This window comes from Strigops habroptila, chromosome 6 (genome assembly GCF_004027225.2).
Source record: "Strigops habroptila isolate Jane chromosome 6, bStrHab1.2.pri, whole genome shotgun sequence".
Classification (NCBI taxonomy): Eukaryota; Metazoa; Chordata; class Aves; order Psittaciformes; family Psittacidae; genus Strigops; species Strigops habroptila.
This window is the reverse complement of record NC_044282.2, coordinates 30,297,051-30,320,133: the sequence shown is the minus strand read 5'-3', so window position 1 is coordinate 30,320,133 and position 23,083 is coordinate 30,297,051. Positions and strand designations below refer to the sequence as shown.

Here is a 23,083-nt window from a genome sequence, read left to right as displayed (position 1 = left end):
GCTCGGAATGAATGCTCGTAAAGCCGAGGGATGCAAAACTGCAGCACGGCGGGTCAGGGAGTGGCGGCTGTGGGTGCCACCGGCGGTGCGACACCGCGGCTGAGCGTGATGCAATGCCTCCAGCTGGGCTGCTGTCCCTGAGCCACACCAGCCACCACGGGGATGAACAGCCGGGTGCAGGCAGGTGCAGGGAAATCCCGCAGAGCTGCCATTGAGACCGGCACCTGTCCTGCCTTGCGGGAGCCGCAGGGGACAGGGCTGGGGCAGGCGGACGCTGTTCCACCATTGAGCGTCAGGCACGACCCTCGCCGCTGCCAGCCGTGTAGAACCCGTCGGTGTAGGTCCCTGTTGGTGAGCCTGTGAGGGCAGGGACACCCCAGGGAACGGGCTGGGGGGAGCTCAGGGGAAGGAACGCGGGTTAAACAATCTCTGACTTCCGAGGTTTGCTGCAGCAGGAGGGCCGCCACCTACTCCATACCTTCCTTTATGGGGTAATGGCTGATGAAGCCATAGGTAACCCAAAACTTGACCCTTTGTGTAACTGTATTGGTAAAAAACAAGGAAGAAACCCAATCTCTCCCAGCACAACCACGAACCATCCCGCACAGCCAAGCCCCCACGCCAGCCCCTGAACAACACCGCTGCAGCGGGACGGCGCAGGCCGCGGCGTCGGGCTGCCCGAGGGGCGCCAGGCCAGGCTCTCCTCTGCCCTGCCCTGCCCTGCCCTGCTCTGCCCGTGACGGCCGCGGGGAGTCCCAGGGCAGGCGCCAGGCCGGGGCTCCCTGTCAGACAACGCCGGTGCGGAGAGAAGGCCGCCGAGCCCCAGCCGAGCTCCCCGGCTGCCGCCACCGCCTCTTCCTCCTCGGGCCGCCCCAGCCCCCGCCCTCGGCCTGCTCCTGTGGCCGTGACGTGCCGGGCGGACGGGCCGGGCTGTGCCGTGCCGGGCGGCGGGGGGCGGCGCAGAGCAACACAGAGGCGGCGGCAAGGCTGGCAGCCGGGCGCCCAGCGCAGTAGGAGCAGCAGGAGGTAAGGACGCGGCGCCGAGTGCCGCGGCAGGCCCTTGGCTCCCCTTGCCTTCCCTTGCCTTCCCCTGCCGGCTCTCCGCGCCCCTGTCCCGCCCGGCCGCGGCGCGCTGCCCCGCCGGCGCCTCCCGCCTGGCGCCGGGGCAGCGCGGCCCGGCCCGCCAGCAGGTGCGACCGGCTTTCCCGGTGGGGAGTTCGCCGGAGGCTGTGTGGCGGGGAGTGGGGCTTTGGGGGAGGCAGGTCCTGTGGCAGCCATCGCGGGCTGCCGCCGCGGCTCGCTCTGTAAGCGCTGCCCGGGGCTGGGGCGAGCGCTGCGGGAGCGGTCGGGGCGGCGGGGCCTCCCGGTGGTTCCCACCTTGCACGGCTCGGTAACGACGGGGGCGTATTACCGCCGCCGGCCTGGCGCCGGCCCCGGGGTCTGCGGGGTCCGGGAGGGCCGGTAGCTCCGGGGGAGCGACCTGTTGTTGCGGGCGGGGGCCGGGCAGGGCCGGTCCGCGGGGTGGGTGTGCTGGCACCTTCCCGTGAGGAACAACCGCCATCCGCAGCGATTTTCCTGTACTTCCTTAAGTTCCTTAAGTGAACTGTCATGGGAATTCCTTTCCTCTGCCTTTCTTTCCTTCCCCCCCCCCCCCCTTTTTTTTTTTCCTGAGTCTCATCCTCTGTAAAAGGCGATTCCTGATGAGCTACAGCTGAGCTCCTGTCCTCGTTTCCAAAACATTTCTGTGCTGGTAGGACTGCCCTTCTCACAGAGAAGAGGTTTTTTTACAGCCTTGACTGGCCGAACACAATATGGTCTGAGTGTAATTGAAAACCATCTTCTCTTGGAGTATTTCTTGTTGAAGTACTTTTGCAGGCTGCGCTTTTGGACAGCAGTGTGCATAAGCGTGATGTCCTACCAAAACCTGATACCCAATTCCAGTAACTTGCATTCACTACTTGAAGCGGAAAACTTCAGAAGATTCATCCCTTTCATGAGCCATCACTTGAATACAGCTTGCAATGCAGCATTTTTATTGTTGATGCCTGCCTAATACTTGGCCCTCAGATTCCTAACTAGTAAATCCTAATGCCACTAGAGGTCTGTAAGATGGAGATAGCTAAATTAATAGATTACAGGTTGTAGAGAAGGATGGTTGTTAACTGTTGTTTCATCTAAATATTGCTGATCGTCAGCCCTTTTTTACAAAGGTGGAGAGAAGTAGTTTTGACTTGCTCTTCCTCTTGGAAGGAAAAGACCTTTGAGGCAATCTGATTTCTTACAGTTCAGTTGGCATCGCTGGGCTGCAGAGTGGCCTATGAACTGAGTTTGCAGCCATCGGAGTACAAAGGTCAGCCACGGGGCTGAGTCTTCCTTCCATTGCAAATGTGACAAATTAACAGGTTAGGGATGAACTCATGAGTTAAAGTCATCTGCAATTATTCTCTTCAAGACAGAAGGAAATGCTAGAGTGAAAAGCCTAATAATGATAGAAATGATTTAAGGACTGAAATTATCCTTGTGCAAATTTAAAAGTGTAAGCAAATGTCTTCTTGCAGAATTTGTTTAAATATCATAAAACTCTGTTAATGTACAAATTAACTGTGAAATGTATGGTTTATAAAATAACTGCAAAAGAAATATACCAGTATTTTGGGGTGGCAGAGTAAATACTGAAATTGTCAGAGCACAAGTTAGAAACCTTTGAATGTTATTTTTACTAATGTAGAAATTAGGATTTAGCTTGACTGTGTTTTTTAGTGGATATGTTTTTAAGGTTTATAAGTTAATAAACTGTTTAGTGACGGTACAGTTATGCATTTGACTGTGAAACTATAAAGCCAGTGATGTGAACATAAAGGCAGTAAAGTTTGCTGCGAGGCTTTATGGCTTTCTGAATCAAAACCGTGTCAGTATTAGCTTGCAGAAATTGCAAGTTGAACTAATTTCCCCACCCTCTTATTTCTAGCCCGAATGGATGTTCATGTATAATCTGCATTAAGTACTGTGTCCCTCAGGACCCGGGAACACCATGCGCCTTTGTATTGGGTCAGTATTTTGACCCATTAACCATAATGTTCTCCTAAGCAAGGTGAAGTAGTGCTTCCTTGTGCCTGGTCTGCAGGGGTGGAGAAGGCTTTGCGACCCAGTCTGACCTTCATATTCTCTTGGTATTTGATAGTGCTGGTCAGGGGAAAGCTTTGCGGTTTTAGAAATTTTGACAGTGTCATGAGTGATGTGGCAAAGTTGAGAAAGGACTAACTTGTTATTGTCACTTTCAGTGCAAAACATGAAAGCGTGAGATTAAGCTGGCATGTTCAAAATGAACAAAAGGGGTGTGTTTTGCTTTTGACCCAATGTGTAGTTAGTTAAGCTTTGGAAATCCTTTCTGAAGTATGTGGATATTTAAAGTTTACGAGGAGTCGAAAAGCAGCCAGACAATGGGAGAAAAATCCACTAAGGCTGACAAGGTACGCAGTACCTCCTGTAGCTCAGGGAGTCACTGAGCTGCACGTGGAGCCTGGGAGAATATACTGGGAAAGTACCGTCAAGTATTTACCAAATTTTTGTATTCGTTTCAGGCATTGATTACTGCAGGCAGCATACTGGAGACAACAGGCCTGCTACCTAACCCAGTAGGCTGCTTTTAGGATAATTATTCATCTGAAGCATTTGAGAACAGCCAAGCGAACGGGACGAGGTCTAGAGATAGGAACTCTGGGTGCTTATCCTCACAGAGTGATAATGAGTCACCATCAAACTGGGAAGTCAGCTTCAGTGGTGCTGGGGCAGTTCTGGCAGCTTTGTACTCAGTGTTACCAGTGATGTCTTTGATAAAGAGAATGATCACAAAGTGTGAAAGAGGGATTTCAGACCTTATTTTCATGCTCTGTTTTGGAAGATAAGGTTTTAGATCTGTTCAATGGCTGTGTTCAAATACAAGGTACAGGAAGGCGATCCCATAATGCAGATAGGTAACGTCAACTTTACTGTGGCAGCAGTGCCACAGAAGCAGATCTAAGGGTTACAGGGGATCATGACAAGCAGTGGGATGCAGCACTGTTGAAGTTAAATGATAAACTTTTGTACTAGTGAAGCTTAAGTTAACAGAATAACTTCTTCAGTTTTGGCTGCAGCCCTTTAATAAATGGCTCAAACGTCTCAATCTGGCATAGTCATCAAGTTTTAGGAAGGGTTTGGAAAGCATCATCTACAGCGTGTTTGGAAAGTGTGTTCTACAAAGGCTAGACAAGCTCAGTTCCAGCAGAAAGAGGATGAGATGAGGGGACAGGAAGATGCTACAGTCTTAAAATTAGTGAGAAGTGGTCTGCGTCCTTCTGTCAGTGACTGTATTGAAGGAGATGAAACTAGTTTGTAGAAAAGATTTAATGTAGTTCTTAAAATCTGTTGTGCTTTAGGGAAAACTGGAACAAGCTGAGGTTGTGCAATCTGCTTTCTGAGAAATTTTTGAAAGTCAAATAGGACTTGTGTTAAGGATATGTTAAAGACTTTCCTCACAACTGTTTTACTTGTTCTCGTGCAGGGGATTGAACTTGATGAATTCTTCAGGTGCTGTCTGTATTCTGGCCTGAGTTTATGTGGAAAAAGTCATGTTAATGCTCAGAAGAAATGCAGTTTCTGTGAGAAAGATATAGAATCTTTCAGTTACTGCTGGTCTTCTGAAGTTACAGCTTCATGCATTTAGTTTTAAAATAGTGTTGAGGTAAACTGCAGCATTCAACAGCAAAATGTTGTGGTTTAGGAGCATAGCCTGTAATCCCATAGGAAATGTAGGTGTAGGATCATACTGTGATTTAAACCAGGAAAATCAGAGGGGTAAAGCCTGAGGTATCCATTATCTAGTGTAGTATATACTGTATGTGGCTTCATAACCTGTGTCCAAATGTTACAGTATCTTCTGCTCTGAAACAATTTTAAAGAACTGTCAACCTATTTAAAAGACATAAAGCAGACTTAAGTACTTGTTAAGGTACCTTCGTTTCTTTAGGTACCCTCATTTTGAATCTGTTTTTTAAAGTGTGCATGGGCAGATAAAAATGACTTAACGCTTTAACATAGCATGCCATCTATTTAGGTTTTTGCTTTGCTGTTTCTTGGAATGATGGTATTACGTTTGTAGTAAATACTGGTGACTGAGACTTATGTTTCTGAAGTACTGATATACACTATAATAATATAAATAACACATAGGAAAAATACAATTTTTGAACTGAAGTCTGGATGAATACTTCCTCCCCACCCTCATCCCCCCAGCCCCCTCCCCCCAGTCTGGTGACACTAGATGTGATGTATCAGCAGCCTTCATGGTTTTTCCTAAGGTTTTGATGGCAAGACAGATAAATCTGTGGGCTGTTTCATCTCTGGTAGAATGATTTCTCTAAGCGATGACCATACTTAGTTAATAGTACGTATTTTGTTGGAAAGAGCACACTAATTCTGTCTTTCAATAAGCAACCAGTAAAAAAACAGTTGATTTAGCCCAAGTGAGTTCTTGCTTTTTGTCTTGTTGAACAACATGTAAAATTGGAGCAGAGGCAGCTGGGGCTGGGGAGGAGGGCTGGTTTGGTTTGGTCCCGCCGCTGTGCTGCATGCTGCAACGCAAAGGCAAAGCCTGTTTCCACTCGTGGACCACTTAGCACAGCCTTGCGAAGGTGATTTGGGAGCCCCGGCAGTATGCTAACTTTCTCCCAGTGAAAAGGGAGTGAGTTGCAGCCATGCAGTGTTTACCCTGCAGACACAGTGCTGGCTGCAGCTCCTGTAGACATGCTGGAGCTCTGCAAGCTCCATTGCAGCTGCTGTCAGTAGTATGGTATGCACAAACACCTGGTTATCAAGGGCTGGTATCTGTGCTGCTGTAACTACTCTTCAGGTCATACCCAGGGCTTATGTGACTCCTGAAGCACTTCTACCAAGGCATGGTTCTTTCCTCGTCAGCTGAATGGTTCTCCCCCACTCTGCAAGTGGGTGGATGAAGGGTAGTTACTGCTTGCTCGAGGGAATGAGAGATGGATGAGGCATCTGGAGTTAAACTTCACTTTTCATATGTGCAGCTTGCAGTGCCGCTGCTCTCAACTGATCTCTTAGTGAGAAAGGCAAATAGGGCTAGTCTCCAAACTGGGATCCAGCCCTGGCAGTGATGAACAGAGGAGTTGTGAGCACTGCTAGAGCTGGGGTGGCCACATCTGTACCTGCATCTTTTGAGGTTTGGTCTGCTCTCAGAAAAATCAATAGAGAAATTCCCAGAGTCTTCAGCAGGAAGTCTGAGTGAACCCTGGATTTGTAAATGCTCCACAAAGGGCTGTTTTTAAGAAGAAAACTTTCCTTTTTTTTTTTTTTTTTTTACCAATATGCCTTGAAAGAGCTTGCTGAATTTTTTTTGCAAAGGTAGTTAATCAGACAATTAAATTAAGAGTATTATTTATGTAGTGGACAGTTATTTAGTTTCATGAACAAATTTGTTTTCTTTGTAATTAACAAGATTTAGCAGACTGATTTGAAAGTTGGAGGAAAGAAAGAGAAGCAGGAAATGTAACAAAGTCAGTGGTTCACAAAGCTCTTCAGACATCAGCAAGATCTCTAGGTATACTGGTAGCAGCAACTTTCTGAATTATGTCTAAGTTTCTGTGGATCCTTCAGGCCTGATCTCAGGTTGTGTGAGTCTTGTTACATTTCGTATTTTGAGCAAATCCAGCTTGTGATTTGTATGGTCCAGAACTCCATCCCTCTCATCCACTGCACTATCCTTGTTGCTATGACTGTCAGCAAGGTTTTGGTCATCTCAGGTTTGTTCTTAGTGCTGCGTATCCAAAGCAACCTGACTAAAAGGTGATACTGTAGTAGCCATGTTTGAGAAGACAAAGCTGCGTGACCCATGAGGGAGGCTGTGCCTGTGGTGGGGTGAGGACACCTTTTTCTGAGTTCCCATCTGCACTTCGCTCTTTCCTGATTTATTCAAGTACAGCCCTCCACACCACTTAGTGTGGAGGTGATAGCAGTAAACATCTCTCACAAAATCCTCCCTTGCAAAGATTGACTATTTTGCTGCGTCTTCCTTTTTCTCAGCTGGGTGAGCACTGTGTGTAGTTGGCCCTGCTTGCCTACTGCAGAGTTTCCAGGGCAGGGATCGAAGCATTCAGGAATGAATGAAGAACCTGACAAATATTTTTAATAACTTAAATTTTAATGATTCCCTAGGGTTGCAATTTTGTGAGTTGTTAGGCTGAGGTAATGGCCTGCTGGCCCCTGAAAGGAGGAAATCTTTCCACTGCTGTGCCTTCCCCTCTGCTCCCTTCCCAGCAGTGCTGATGGTCACTGGGGTCTTCCACACCTCAGTGCAAACTGCTGCCTCTGAGGAAAGCCACAAAACCCATCGCCTTTCTCTTCTCTGTATCCTGCTGCAGAGGGACATCATGTGTTTCAGCTGCAGGGCAGCAGGAGCGCATGGGGAGAAGCAGAAAGGAGGGGAGGCAGATGAGGGGTTTCCCCTTCTCAGTATGGTAAGCTCTTACCCCTTCAGCTCACCCTCTTTCAGCAAACTACAACATTTTTTTGCAGTCTCTTAAACCCGTATAACCCTTTGTTGCCTCTACCAAAAAGTACACAAATGCCTCCAGTAGCCCTGTTGCAGAGGGAAATGTGGACATAAAGAGTCTATGTAGGGAATTTCAGTCATAGCAGTAGGAATGGAAAGGATTTTAAAAGATCATGACTTCAGAGGGCTCTAAGATAACATGGAGTTTTATTATTCTGTAAAGATAAGAACACTTGGCTTTAGTACATGTGGTGGTTTTGGGGGTGGGGAGGCCCTTTACTTTTTTTACCCTTACGTGGGATCCTTTACAAAGATAGGAAAACTAATGAGATAAATCTTTGTCTTGTTTTATGGGTTCTCAATAAGTTATTATTTTTTCAGTGTTTGCTGGTTGCTTTAAAGCCTTTGCTGTGTTCATGCAGCGAGCCTTTTCAGCAGGTGCTTGGGTACATGAACGGCATTCTGCAGCATATTCTATTATCTCTGCTCTACTGCAAGGAGTGTTACTTATGTGGACACTACAGGGACGATGCAGTTTCTCCTTCTCATACTTGTTGGCTTGCCTTTCGATGACCATGCTGCCAAAGCCTGTTTTTATTTTATTTTATCATATTTTATTTGATTGTATTTTATTTGATTGTATTTTATTTTATTGTATTGTATTTTATTGTATTTTATTTTTATTTTATTCCCCAAACCAGACTTGCCAGCTGTGTATTCATTTGTGGGAATACATGTGCGTGTTGCATCATCACTTTATTGCCTCTGTTTGCTCTTTACTGGGATCATTTCTCAGAGACTTTAACGGTTTTTATCGATCTCAGTAACTGATCTTCCCGTGGCTGCAGTTAAGGGCATTGCTTCAAATTCCAAAGTTCTTGAGAAACAAAAATAAATGGGCTTGTCTTGAATTGGAACTGTTGGGAACAAAGCATTTAACTGTAAGTGTACAGAAGGAACAGAAGTTTCAGAATTGGTGTGATGATCTTAATCTTCAGTTGTCATCCCATTACAGTACTCTTGCATCTTCTCAGGCCTCTGAAATTAGTTATGATCAGACACTCAATCTCAGGTTACATGGACCTTGAAGTTAGTGTTTGGTTCACTGCATGAATGTCATATATTAAAACAAATTTTTCATTGTATGTTTGAAGATGCATTATGGGCTTTTGAAAAAGTATTGTAATGTCTTAGGCTGTTTTAGATCATTTATACAAGAACAAATTTTAAGCTTTGTTTAGGGCAAGAGTGCTTTTTCAAATACATTTTGCATCATATCCTGATGGTAATCTGAAACAAATTTTAGATGTTGTTTTATATTTTGCTTTGAAGTTTTACATCCTTTCAAAGGAAAAGATTATTTCTTACTAACCTAGGGAGAGGAATTTTAGACATGAAGTTTTGTGGCCTGTTACACTGTACCAGTCACTCAAAAGGTCAACACCCACAGAACATGTTTTTTGCAGTGCACTGGATAAGTAGCAGCTTTTCTTGGGACTGTAACAGTCTTTCCTATTGTAAATGAAATTACAGTCTTTCGATGATACGGCATCTGATGCTATGGGTATTTCTATGTTAAATGCTAAATTATAATTATATATATTCAACACCAAAGTAGCAATAATAAACATAAGTAATATGTTGACCGTATTCTCTTATGGATTATTCTCTTTCAATGTAAATCCTTGCAGCCTTGCCCAATTTTTCAAACATTTCTGTATTTCTGAAAATGTTATGTCAGATTCCTTTTAACTTGGAACTGAAAGTACTTTTTTGTTAATAAGTGTGGGAGTTCAGCTTCTTTATTTCTCTTGATAGCGAGTTGTGTGTCTGTTCATGTAGTAGTTGGCCTAGCAGGGATTTTAAGAAATGAAGCTGGTTCATAGACTCTTTAAAATGGACCTTCACAGCTTCTGTTGCACACCTTCTGTTACGGTCCTGAATCAGTTACTGAGCTCTGTAGGAGGAGAACTATTTTTTTATCGCCTCTAAAAAATGCAGTTCTATTATTTCCTGATTTTTTATTTTTTTATTTTTTTCAGTACAAAATTGGGAATTCATGTGAGTAATAAGTACTGAGTGCTTGAGTGCATCAGATGGAAGTGGAAATTTGTATGGTTTCAAAGAACCCGGCTATCTGAGATGAGTTGTTTTCTGTATTAATCCTGGTTTCTTTATGAATCCCTGTGGGAGGGAGGAGGGCGGACAAAGGCCACTTTATGTTGCTGATGTGTTTGCTGAGTGACTCTGCTGCTTTAGCCCTAGGGAGGAGGTAGAAACAGAGGAGAGGGAAACTATCAGGAGGAGGAAGAGTAGTTTGAGGTGAACTCCTTCTTGAGGAACACGTGAAGGGGGAAGGATGATGCCAAGGTGGGGAAAGGCTGGGAAGCTGAAACGGCAAAGGGACCCCAGCAGACTGAAGAGGGAACATGTGAAGATTGTAGTGGAATCAAAATGCAGGTTTCACTGCTTGAAGGCAAAACTGGTTAGCATCAGGGGTTGTCCTTCCTACCCTGCCTGGTCTGGGTTTTAAAGATGTGTTTTCCTCCTCGACTGAAGGATGCTGCCTGATGCCCATACGTGCCCGGGCGCTGACCGTGGGTGTGCCTGCCGTGGGTGTAAGAAGACTGTGAGGCCTTGCAATATGGGTTAAGTATTTCATCCTAAGACAGGTGAAGGTTTTGGAGTGACATCTGAAGGTGTGCTGAGGTGTAATTAATGAAAGCTAATTGGCTCATGTTTTCCTAGGATTCGACGTATTCTCTCTAGCAGCCTTTCATTTCTGTCAGTCGGCTTGTTGGAAATGGCCAAGGAGTTTTGAGAGGATCCAGGTAAGACAGGAGGTTTCTTAAAAGGATCTGTTATTTCCTCCACTGTACATACTTTATGGAGAAATCTGAACAGGCAAGATACAGCTGTGTAAGAGGCTTGAGTGGCTTTGTTTTGTTTAGTGTGATTGACTGCTCCATTTTAAATTCATGGCCTAATTTGGTGATGAACGTCCTATAGGCAGGCAAACCCACAAAACTCTAACCAGTAGTCTGCAGTCTGACAATGAGGTAAGCACATCTGTGTGATTAATACAGGGTTTTTTAAAAGTATTTAATTTTACTGGTTTCAGGCCTTTGCTTAAGGAAAAGCTGTGTAACTCACACACCTGAAGATACAGGAGAACCAAATCAACTATGAAATAGTAGCCACATGGCAGGAAAAACAGTTTTATGTTGTGAGGAATTAGCCTACTGAGTTAGCAAGCATTTAAATAAAGTCTGGTGGTTGTGGTGGGGGGCTGTTTTCAAGCTTATGTCTTAGTCTTCAAGTTACTACAGTTGAAAATGAAGGGTAGGTTTTGCATTTTTTTCCTGCCACATCACCACTTCCCTTAAGCATCTCTTGCAGATGTTTGGACTCTGCTGAACTTTCGATATAAGGCAGAAGCTTGTACTAGTACCTAGTGCCTTCTCTATTATTGTTCCTCTGTCAAGGTCTTCACATATATTTCAGTACTAACAAGAAGAAAACATGGGAGAAGAATGAAGGTTTTTTTTGATCTTTTTGTAGCTGAGGGGGTATTTCCCCTTTTTCAGGTAATGGGGCTCTCCTCCAAGGGCCCCCATCCAGCTGAGATGTGAATGGCTTGGTGTGGAGCTTGCGTGCTTCAGGCTATAGCAAGTCATACATGTATGCAAGGATGCAGCCCTTGGTTCGGTGATAACTGATACCACTTCTTTGCACTACTGGATGTAATGGCAGTCAAATTTTGACCCAGATGCATGTGATTGTGTTCATTTGGAGTTTACCAGAGCATAAAATGTAGTGAATACTCCAGTGTATGTTGTTAGCATGTCACCTGGATTGGCTTCCTGGGTTGTATTGTGTCCTGCCTATCGTTCATCTGTCTGGATCATTCTGGGATCCAGGCTGCAGCTGAGGTGTGGTCTGGATCCTTGGTGCTTCAAGTGCAGGTATTTGTGGGCGGCTTCACAAGGTGGCTCACTCTGAATCAAACTACTTCTTTCAGGATCAGCTGCTGCCCTTCAAGAAGCCCTGTGTAAGTTATTCCCATGACACATGTCTTTTTAAAAAAACCCTTTTTTTTTTTTTTTTTTTTTTTTTTTTTTTTTTTTTTTTTGCGGTGCTACTTCCAGGATATCCTGCCCTTTGTATTTCACAGCTTGCTGGAAATGAGGAGGATTTGCATGGCGTCAGTTCTACAAAATGAGCATGCAGCTTCACATGCTCTTTGTGGACTGTATACACCAAGACAGATTGCAAATGGAGTTTGTACAATAGAGCAAGTAAAACTGGCTGCATCAGTGTGGTTTTCTAAGGATGAAAGATGTTGGGTTTTGTTTTACTTGGCAGCCAGGCTTGGTGTCTTGTGAGAAGGGTAGTGGAGAGGTGTAGGGCAGAACATCTGGAGGTAGCAGGATTTAAGGATTGGAAAGAGAGTTTTAATCAAAATCCACATTATTCTCTACTCTGCCTTTCCTTGTTGAGGATGACCAATGTCACACCAGTAAGCACTGGATTGCAGATTGCTGTAACTACTTGAAAGCTGTCAACTTAGAACTAACCTTGCTCATTAGCCTGAGGTTGGAAGAGTGACATGGAGGACACGTTTGCTGTGGGGAACACTCCTTTCACAGCAGGCTTTGCTCATCTATGCCCAGCATGGCCTAGGAAGCCCTGCAGTCGAATGTGCCTGATCCCCATGTGAATCAGCAGGAAGCAGTAATTTTTGTTGTTGCAGTCTACTGTGAGTTGCTGCTCTGCTGGGAACAACTTTGGCTACTCACAGTGGTCCTTGCACCTGATGGTATCGCATTGATCTTGTCTGGGTCAGCAGAAGCACCTCATTACCATGCTAACAGCACCCTAGCAAAGAAAGCCCTGTGCCTTTTGCCACCCAAAATGTGTGTGGATTCAGTAGATTCCTAGACCAAAGCAGCAATCTGTTTTCCTGTTTCAGGAAAAATAAAAGTGGGGGGAATACTGTTGCACTGAGATGAAGATCTGCTTTACAAGCTAATTTTAGATGCAGCTTAACATGTAAAGGAGGAGGTAGTTTAGACTAGCAGGGTTTAAGATAAGTACCAGAGATACAAAATTATTAATGCTGGTGATAACCAGGGTAGGTGATACAAGCAGAAGCAGCCATGTGATATAGGGAAAGCACTATCCCAACAGCAGCTGCTGAGCTATAGACCTGCTGAGCGGAGGAGCCTGAGAAGATGTGTTTGACCTAGGCAGAGCCCTGCTGGCTAGCTGTGCTCAGAGGCACGGCACAGGGCAGGACTGGCACAGCTCTACTGGTGGATGGAAAGCTCACCAAAAGCAGTGCAGAGCATTTCAGGGATTTTTTTTTTACCTGGAATAGCATCAGTAGTGATTTTCTTGGATTGGCCCTTTCTGCTGCCATGTTTTCTCTTCAGTGTCTTCAGTGATCCTGCCATTTCTCTGGTTTTTGACTTGCTGATAGCTGACAGTTTTAACAATAAATGTGTGTTTCTTTCTAGAGGGAAAAGAGAAACTTTACAGTTTCTTTCTAGAGAGCAAAAAACCCCACCCAAAACATTTTGAGGTGTGGGGAAGATATAAACTGGGATGCTTAGGGAAAGGGGAGAAGCCGAATGTCAAAGATGATGAAAATCATTCTGCTACAGTCAAGGCCTATCTTTTACTGCACTGCTAGAATAGAACAGCAGGCCAGGTGAAAAATTAGTTCCTTCCCTTATGTTTTTCAGTATAAAATTAGTTCAAGAGACCCACAGCAGCAAAGGCTTACAGGAAGGCTGCCATAGTTATTAGAGCACTTCCTGGGTGGCTCAGGATTTGTCTCCAAAGCCACACCTCATGTATCAGGGTTTCCTGTGCTGTTATTACGAAACATGCTCTGTATCTATTTCCAGAATTATGTCAAAAGCTTCCATATGAGAGGAGGATCATCACACAGCACAGGCTGCTGGATGTGTGAAGAAGCTGGTTAAATTGCAACATCCAGTAAAACTTGAGTTTTATAGAATAGAAGCTGAGAAAAACAAATACTTTTTTGATATCCTTTGAAATATATTTGTGCTTCTCTGCTGTGCACTTAAACGTGAAGGTCAGCAAATCTTGCTAACTCATAACTTCTAAAAAACTCCATATTTATTATCCCTTAACAGACCAGTAGTATTTTAGCAAAATTAGATTTCTCTTTACAGGTCATAATACTGGGAGGTTAGCCAGCGTGGCTCACCCTTGTCTGTGAAGTGAGTATAGGAAACGACTATTGCTGGCTGTGCAGCCATTTGAGAAGGCATTTGATTAATTTTTATTTCTCTTGTTTTCAAGTTATTGGGAGATATTCAAGAAACGTGTTTGTTTTTTATTTTTGTCAGGGTAAACCATTATAGCTAGCAAGTTCTTTGTACTAGGCACCCAAATAAAGTCGAAACTCTGGAAGTCATGAATTTCCTTTAAACAGAGTATTGATATCTAAATGCAATGTCAGGTTGATGGTAAATATTATTAATTTACTTTCTGTGTAGTAAGAAAGAAATATCATCTGCTTTTGGTTTTGGGGGGATACTGTGGCAAAAATATACTCCAGGTTTATAGTTCAGTATTCTGAATTATAGTCGAGTGTTTCTTTTAAATATCCTCTATTTATTAATAGAAATAATAAGCTAATTCTTCAAACCTTGTGTCTTTCAATCAATAAAAGGCAACATGTACGTCCCTGTAATTGAAGACACGTATGCTATTGTGGAAGGTGGAACGTGCATCTTCATAAGGAGAGGTGGAGTCTCCATTACCATGGTGTGACAAGGGTACTGATTCAGCTGCTGATGCATTTTGCAAAATGGGTCTGTGCATTGACTGTGTTGTTTTGTTTTGGTTTTGCTTTTTTTAGCTCAGTGGGTTGTGATTTGTGTCAGTTTGGCTGCTTCGTACTCTCATCTTACTCTTTTGAACTCAGTTATTCTTGAGTTCTTGCCTTAAGACTTCACATAGGTCTCTGGAAGGTTACTGAACCCCATGTGTTTATTGCTCTGTCTGTCTCAGCATCAAACAGAGGATTTGGGCTTTTCTGGATTTGCAAGGAAGTGCCTGACTTGAATTAACCCTCAGAGTTCCTCATTGTAGTCAGATTCTACATGTAATTGTTTCTTTTACATTGTATTTTGAATTTGTTTCTAAGATGACCTTATGTCTCTAATCATATGGTGTTGTAAGACAACTATACTTACTAGCTTTTAGTTTTCTAGTTCCCATGAATAATTCAAAAGCAAAACATCTTCCCTCAGGAAGATTTTTGCTCCAGAGAGAAAATACACGAAATCTACGAGGAGTTCAGTATTAATCCCCCTGCACCTCCACGAGGGTGCTCAGGTCTTTCAATAGTTTGAAGAAATACCCATCATGAAAGCAGATTTGAAATATTTCTGTTCACAAGGAACAATTTGAATTGGTCATATCTGACTTCCCTATAGAATTTCCTGATCCACCGTCATCTAAGCTCCTATGGATCTCAAATTTTGGATGAATTTACCAAGAAGATATATGGGCTATATGAATCTGCAATAAAGAATATATTTGCTGGAATACAGAAAATGCTGAAGACCTCCAGACTGGAGTCCCAGATGGAGTGCTTGACTGAACTTGAGTTGGAGCATTACAGACCACAAGTTCGAAAGCTGAAGAGGATTCTTTGTAAAGCCCTGAGCAAGGGAGTCATTGGCTTGTTTTCTTGTACGTCCAGTGATGATAAGTTTCACATGATACCACAGTCTTTCCTTCAATAGCACACAGTCTGTTTTGCATCTTTGATCAACTTGTTTTGTTTAGAATTGTATTTCTCATCCTTTAAGAGCTAGTAACATGTTAGTTTTCCATGAAGAAAATGAGGGACTGTTTTCTGGTTTACTGTTTGTCAGTCAGCAGTGAGGGTCTTGCTTGTAATGGTAAATGCATTAATATTTTTATCATCAGGATTTTGCGTACAACTTTTTTAACAACCTCCTAAGCATTTTGATTGACATTGTTGGCATTTTTGAGTACTTGAAATATCTGCAAATGTTGAAACCAGGCAGGAATTGACTCTCAAGTGTTCTGGTAGAAGGGGCTAGCACTTATCTTTGGTTCTGTTTGTGAATGTACTGAAAATAAGTAAAAAAGGCAGCTCCTTTACAGACTGGTTATCATGTTTTGCAAATCAGACTGAGAAATATTGAACCTGGAAGACAAAAAATCTAGTAGAAAAATCTAGTCCTAATTTAAAATCTGTTTTACTGGTTAAAAGTAATTCTGTGAAAGATTTTCAAAATGACTGATGGTTGTGTTTAAAATAGTGCCTCTTTCTAGTCTGTGTGGCCTCTGTTTCCAGTGACTGTGTATTACAGCTTTTTCTGCTAGACTGAAGAATTCTATAGTCTGTTTTCTGTGTAAATATTGTATATGTTTAATCTGTGATTCTGTGATCCCTACAGTTTTTCATTTGGCAAAGGATTTGTTTAAAACTTCATGGAATTTCGGTGTGGCTGTAATTGTAACTGTAGCATATAGAGGAAAGTTGTAAAGATGTGCCAGAAGAAAATGTTTTGCCTTGGCCTTGGAAAAACAAGGGGGTGTGTCTTCAAGGTTAGAAATAAGTAATAATATATTTTTTAGTGGGAAGATTTTGATTAGTTCATTAGATTGGGCTAGAATTGGAGGAAGGTGCTGTTCTTGATCGCAGAAGGTGTTTGAATTAAAAGAAAAAATAAAAGAAGATTTAAGTATCTTTGAAGCATGCTTAAGAACTATTTCATGTTATCCTCTTCTCTAATTGATTAACTGGATAATAGGTTTAAATGTGCCAAATAACAAAACCCATGGATTTTATAGCAACTGATCTAAATTGATCTAATTAAGTTTGTTTTTTCTCTTTTGTCTTCTGGGTGAATCTTAGTGATGTATAGCAGGATATTATAATAAAATATTAAATTAGGTTGTGCCTGTTTCTTGGGAATGGTGTTGAGAAAATTAGAAATTTCTTCAAGAACTTGAAAGTACTAAGTGGAAATGGCTGCTCAGTGTGGTTTTGCTCCAGCTACATCTGGTCCTTCTCACTCATTTAGGCAATTCCATTTGATTGCCTTTCTTGATAGTCTTGATATCAAGTGTATTGACTGCACTTTTTATGTGTAGATGTGTAGCTGATACATGGTTTGAACCTGTGATGTCAACTATGGTGTCAGTTTTGCTCATTACCTTGTAGAAATAATTTAGTCTTTTTGATTTCTGGGCCCCTGAAGTTTCTGCTGAGCACCTGGATTCTGTCAGAAATTTCACATCTATGGAGTCTTTGGAATATTAATTTTTCTTAATACCCTTTTGGGGGCTGCCAAAGCAGCAGTTAACTATTCTAGAAGAGTGTTACTTAAATTCTAAAGGTCATATTGGTCAAGTCTCTATGATCCACGTAAAGTGCCCTACTTTTACAGTTGGAAGACATGTCATCAACAGTCCTTGGCGTCGAATATTTCAAAGAAATGCTGCTAATCAGTTCCAGAAGCTCTGCTGTTTCAGTTATTTTTCATGTTTCTGCATCAAATATTTCACTTTTAGTAAAGAGAAACCTTTATGTCTAAGAAAAGATTGTATGCTAAAAATGAATAAAATGAGTCTGCCTTAACTTTGAATTACAAGAAGACTCATTTTGTGCCTTAGAAAAAGCAAATATTTGGTCTCTATTGGTTCTCTTAGACTGCATCCTTTGCACATGTTTTCAGAGATGTGGAGAGCCAAGGTATCAACTTGCTGTTGCCTGAAGGAGGAGTTTTTTGCTCTCATGTCTGCCTTGTGGATATACTTTCTACTTATATCTTGCGTTAGCAGTGGAGCTCACCCATCTTCTTTTGGAACTGGGAAGAATTATTTAAGTGGATTAAATCATGCACTTTGGCATAGAGATTTTTCTGCTGTTGCAGTGCAGTGAGCTGGCTTGTAGGCACTGGGGCTGGTACTAGCTGAGCTGGGAGGAGGGGTTCAAGAAATGGGAAATGTGACTTTTGCCCTTGGGCAGAGACCTGTTAAATTACCTCACCTGCTCTTTTGGTGGCTTGATTTTTGGTTTTGTTTTTCTTTGGGGGGGGGTGGGAAGCTCCTCCTTAAGTCACAAAATGTCCTTAATACTTCTTGACAGTTTCCTAGTTGAATGTGAGTGGATCGTTACATAGTGAGTAAGAAGACTGAGTTGTCCTGGAAGAGAGGAAAGAATATTTTACTTGGCTTTTTTGATATAGCTATCTGTGCTTCATGGGGGAAAGTAACATTGCACTGATCTCATATTTGGGAACATTAAACTTCTGTGTTAGAACCTCGCATGGTCTCCTTGAGGGTATTTTTAATAGTGTCCTCCAGTGTGTTTTTAAAACAATTTGGATTTAAATTTTATATGTTGCCCATAAGTGAAAGAAAAGTTTACTCTTTAGAATGTGATGTTGGAACAGGAGCAGAAATTTTGGTACATGATTAGGTCTGCACAACTACAAATGTTAGCTGTGCTTTTGGCTTAAAGCCCTAATTCAAATCTCGCCTGTCAGACAAGCAGTAGGAAGATTAATCTCCTCCGGAGAGAGGAATCTGTACCCCAGTTTTAGACAAAACATGATGATTAAAGTTATTTGTAGGTTGAATAAGCACAAGCCTTTGTTTGGGACTGCTGAACAGGGTTATGTTGAAACATGCAGGAGCATGGCTTAATCACATTCCTGTTGCTGCTGCTTCCATGCTTCCAGTCCACAGCATCATCTGATGGGGAGTCAGTGGTAAGTTACCAGCTGAGTGTATAAGCAATACTTTACTTTGAGACTTGTTTGATTAACAACAGTACCTTCAGGTGTCCTCCTGCAGCCACGGAGAGGGCTGCTTTTCAGGTGCTCATTTGAGTGCAGTGCCTGTGGGTGGGCTGGGGAGAGCTGCTTGGTGGTGGCTCACAGGCTGGGGGCTGCTAGATCATCTTGGGACAATTTAGAGGCAACTAAAGATAGTTTCAATCATGCTTTGTTTTTAGAGAGCAAGATCACCACGATTATATAAGCTCTGAAGTGAGTAACTTGGTTTAGCTGGTGTTTGAACTCTGTTTTTTAAAGAAGCATACATTTCAAGTACTGAACTTCGGAGGTTTAAGGCAAAATTTTTGTGTTGTAGTAGCAGTTGTCTGTCTTTGGGGAGGGAAGAAGGAAGAATAACTTAGCTGATGTTATTAAAAAAATTTATGAGAAACTCTTTGCATTGTTTTAAGGCCTTTTTTTGCTGGTTAAGTAGTGCTGTATGATTGTTAGCCATGTGTTATGTGATCACTAATGCTTAGTACTAAAGAAGAAAGCTTAGATTAAAATGGCAACAGGTTGAAGATAAAGTGCAGATAAAAAAGGGGAAAAAATGCCCTAACTTGGCCTGTGACTATGTTTACATAGTCTACAATTTCTGTCTTTTCCCATGTCAAGAACCATCAGCAGCTGGATGAAGAATGAGTAGAGGTGTGTCTCCATTAGGGTTTTAGTTCATCTCAGGAGCTCGATCTTGTAGTGAACCTCTTGGTTGTCTGCACTTAACTGCCCTGCAGGTCCAGGCACCAAACTGAGTCCCATTTCGACGAAAATGGAGTGGAAGATACTCCTTAGGAAAACCACCCAATAATATTCTCCAGCTGTGAATTCACTTTCAGTCTGGAGGACCGAGATACTTGGTACAGACTAGAACTAGTAAAACCTTCAAAATGTGTACTGTATGGACACTGGCTCCTCAGAGCTGCTGTTTCACTGTACAAATTTGCTCCTGTGTACCGTATTACTTGCTAACATAGATGTATCCATTTAATTTAAAACTTCTCTCAGGTTTATATCTGGATAAATAATGATAAAAAAAAAATCTGTAAATAATGTATGCTCCATTTCTAAAATTCTTCTTTAATTAAGGTAACGGATATTATTCAAAACTTTACAATTAGTTAAAAAAAGAAAAACAAAAAATCCAAACCAGATATATCTAAAATTGACCATACAGGACTTCTATAAGACATCTTTGGTTTTGAAAGAATAATACTTTAAGATGTTTTGTTCTACAGTGTGTGCAGTTTAATTCAGAATATTGTGGGAAGGGCTAAAAAGGAACAAAATGGAAGAAGCGTGTTACTTAGAGTTGAAAATATTGGTGTTTTCATTTTTCATTTTTTTTCTTGAGATGAAAATTAATGTAATATGATCCTAGCCCCACTGCAGTGTTAAATTTTGGGCTTTTTGTTAAAGGAAGGAAAATTAAATGGAAACTAAATATTGGTGTAATTGAAGGAGGCAAAGGAAAAAGAGCTCATGATGATTGCAGTATCTTTTTATTTAACAGAGAGCCAGCTTCCCTGTTGTCTGATCTTAGATCCACTACCCCCTTAAAAGTGTCTAACCATCAGATTATCATCAGATGGACTGGACATGTCTTGGACATCTAGATTGACACTACTACAGTTGACCTAAATGTGTGGTGGCAGGACTTGGTGACCTGGTGTTGTTTCTTAAAAGAGTTTCTTAACCTCTGGAGGTATGCTTGTTGTATGAAATATTTTGCATAGTCTGAAATGAAGGGCCACGTGCCATGGATAAATGCTCTCATCTTTGAGCTGCTGAGTCCAACTGGGAAGTAGCAGTGGCAGCATGGTAGTGCTCATTCTCCCTCATTTTTTTTTTTCCCAGCTGTAATTGCTCAGGAAGTTTTGAATTTAAAAACACCTGAGCCACATTTTGTGGCTGAATTTACAACCTGACTAAAAGCTTTCCTTGACTCTGCTTCTGGCCTCCTTGCCAAAATAAATAGGCTGTTCTTAGCATGTGACTGGTGGTTTGTCATCTGCATGAGTTTATGCACATAATTCGTAATAACGCTTAAGGGTTGGTCCTGGTAGTCGTGATTCTGCATGAATTATTTTCAATTTACTTTCATATCAGGTTTATTGAGACCGCATATGCCTGTGGTTGCTCTGCCTTGGTACAATTGCCAGCCTCAGGGAGGGCTCTCTTGCATGTGAAGAGGGAGCGAGTTCACTGTAGTGCCTGCATCTCAAGATTTACTATTGAAAGCCTTAAAGCTACCTCACATTTCTCCGAAAGATGGGTTTGGCCAAGCCTGGTCACTTGTATAGATCTGGTAACACTTGGAAAGAAAATTAATAATGGTTTTAGTGGTAATGCTGCTTGGTATTTGTAGTCACTGTTGTCTTTAACAGAATTTTTAGAGCAGCACTCCTGTTAAATTAATAAATAGCATTTTATATGTGGTGGGAGTAGGGATTAATGTTCAGAAGATTTATTTGAGGTTTTAAAATGAGTCAGTAAAATACAATTGGACTTTCATCTCAATCTTCTGCCTTAGATCTTCTAACCATTTTCTGAAGAAGTAGTGAGCCTGCTGTTCTTGAGCTGGATTTCTTATGGACTTGTGGTCTGTAAAAGTACAGAGCTATGGGAGCTGCATCAGTCACTATCTGCAGCTCCCTGAGGCAGTCGGTGGTAAGGAAAACAGCATGTCTGGCAGCAGTACGTTTGTCTTAGGCTGTGGCAAAATTTGACCAAAGACTAGCTGTGGTCCGGAGTCCCTAGTCTGTGTGACTGTACCAAGGTTTAGGGAAGCCCAGAACTTTCTCAAACCTTGCAGAGAGCTAGTGTCTTACCAAAAAAATGAGAGGGTTGAGCTGTGGTCAGGATGTGGCTAATGTGGAAGTTGTTATGGTCTGCAGCTTTCTCTGCTGCTGAGATCCTGTCAGTGCTAGTAGCAGATTTTGTCTGATTTGTTGCTGTTCAGATTTCTGTCCTTTACAGCACTTTCCCTTCTGTTAAGATATGAACTTTCCTGGAATAGTACAAGAATTAAAGAGTGTTTTTTAGGACCACAGAATGGTTTGGGTTGGAAGGGACCTTAAAGATATCTAGCCCAACTCCTCTGCCATGGGCAGGGACATCTGTTACTAGATCAGGTTGCTCAAAGTCTTGTTAAACCTGGCCTTGGATTTTTCCAGGGATGGAGCATCCATAACTTCTTTGGACAACCTGTGCCAGTGCCTCACCACCCTCACAGTAGAGAATTTCTTCCTAATATTTAATCTAAATCTACCCTCTTTCAGTTTAAATTGTTGTCCTTTGTCCTGTTACTGTAAGTCTTAGTAGAAAGTCTGTCCATCTTTCTTCTAAGCCCCCTTTATATGTGAAAAGGCCACAGTAAGGTTTCCCCAGAGCCTTCTCTTCTTTAGGCTGAACACCCTGAACTCTCTCGGCCTGTCTTCATAGGAGAGGTGCTCCAGTCCTCTGATAATTTTTGTGGGTTTTAGGTGGATTTTGTTCTGAAAGCATACATTCCAGGTCTTTTTTTGAGATTAAGATAAGCGTAAACAATCTCTTTGCAATTACTGTCTTTCACTGTAATTACTGTTTTCCTGTATTATAGTAGTGGGACTATTATAATCATCTTCCCAAGAAAACCAGGGGATTTGCTAACAAAATGTGTTCTGTGTTACTTCCTCTGGGTACCTTTTTTTGTTCTTTGCTGTTAAGACTGTCTTAAATGGCTTTTATGTTAAGCGAAGGCTTTCAGTCTCGTCCATCAGAATTACTTTATCAATGACATTTATGAACGTGGCAATAGATTTTTGTCGGTTTTTTTTTTTTTTTTGGTAGGCAAGATTGAGTAGATTTGGGCAAGAATCTTACTTTTTTAGTTACGTGTTTTTGAAGGAGGAATTTATCCTGAGTTTACTGTGATCTGTAGAGGATTGTCTGTTTTTCAGCCCAATTCCTATAAATTACACCCGTACTTTTTGTAAGAAGTACAAACTGATACAGAGAAATTAAAAAGAAGATTGAAACGGGTCATATAAGAGTTTTTAGGAACTAATTCTATCTCTGAAAGAATTACGATTTCTGTACAGAGAGGGATGGCAATAAACAGTTCCAGTTCAGTGGTCTGAGGTTTCCTACAGACCTTTCAGCAGCCTTTGATGCTGCCTTCCTCAGTGCTTAGTTTATTTGAATTGACTTGGATCCTGGTTTGTGTATGTATTCTTATTTTTCTAAAATACCAGTTCCATTTTCACTCTGATACGTAGTGGGAAGTGGTGTTTGGCAATGTTTTCTTATTGCTGGACTTTAAAAACAAATTATCATGCAAATGTGTCTTGCTGTTCTTGTATTTATATGCATATGTATTTATCAAACTGATAAAACCCAGTGCAGGTTGCATTCTGGCTTATTTACTTGTTTACTTAGTTTTGTTTTATTACCCTGCAGTGAGGGGGTTATATAGCTGAAGTTCAAAATTCAACAAGACAAAGGGGTTCAGGGTAGTGGCCAGAGTTATGTAATGGTTACGCCCTGGGAGTCCCCGGAGTATTTCTAAAGCATTCACAAGTGCAGCCAGGGAACCCCAAGTTACTGATAGGCTTAAAGTTATAAGTTAGCGGTTGACTTTCTCTGTTGGAATTGTAGGATTGCCTGAACTTCAGGGACTCATGAAAAAGCG

General features: G+C 42.2%; 1 protein-coding gene across 3 annotated transcripts in view; it reads left to right on the top strand.

The window, feature by feature from the left end:
- Positions 1 to 954: 954 nt before the first annotated feature.
- MYO6 (myosin VI) overlaps positions 955 to 23,083 on the top strand; it is a 113,009-nt gene continuing 90,880 nt past the window's right edge. For all 3 annotated transcript variants that reach the window (XR_003991943.1, XR_003991944.1, XM_030490171.1), the window contains exon 1: positions 955 to 1,026. The gene's annotated coding sequence lies outside the window, so the exon portion shown is untranslated. The remainder of the gene's footprint in view (positions 1,027 to 23,083) is intronic.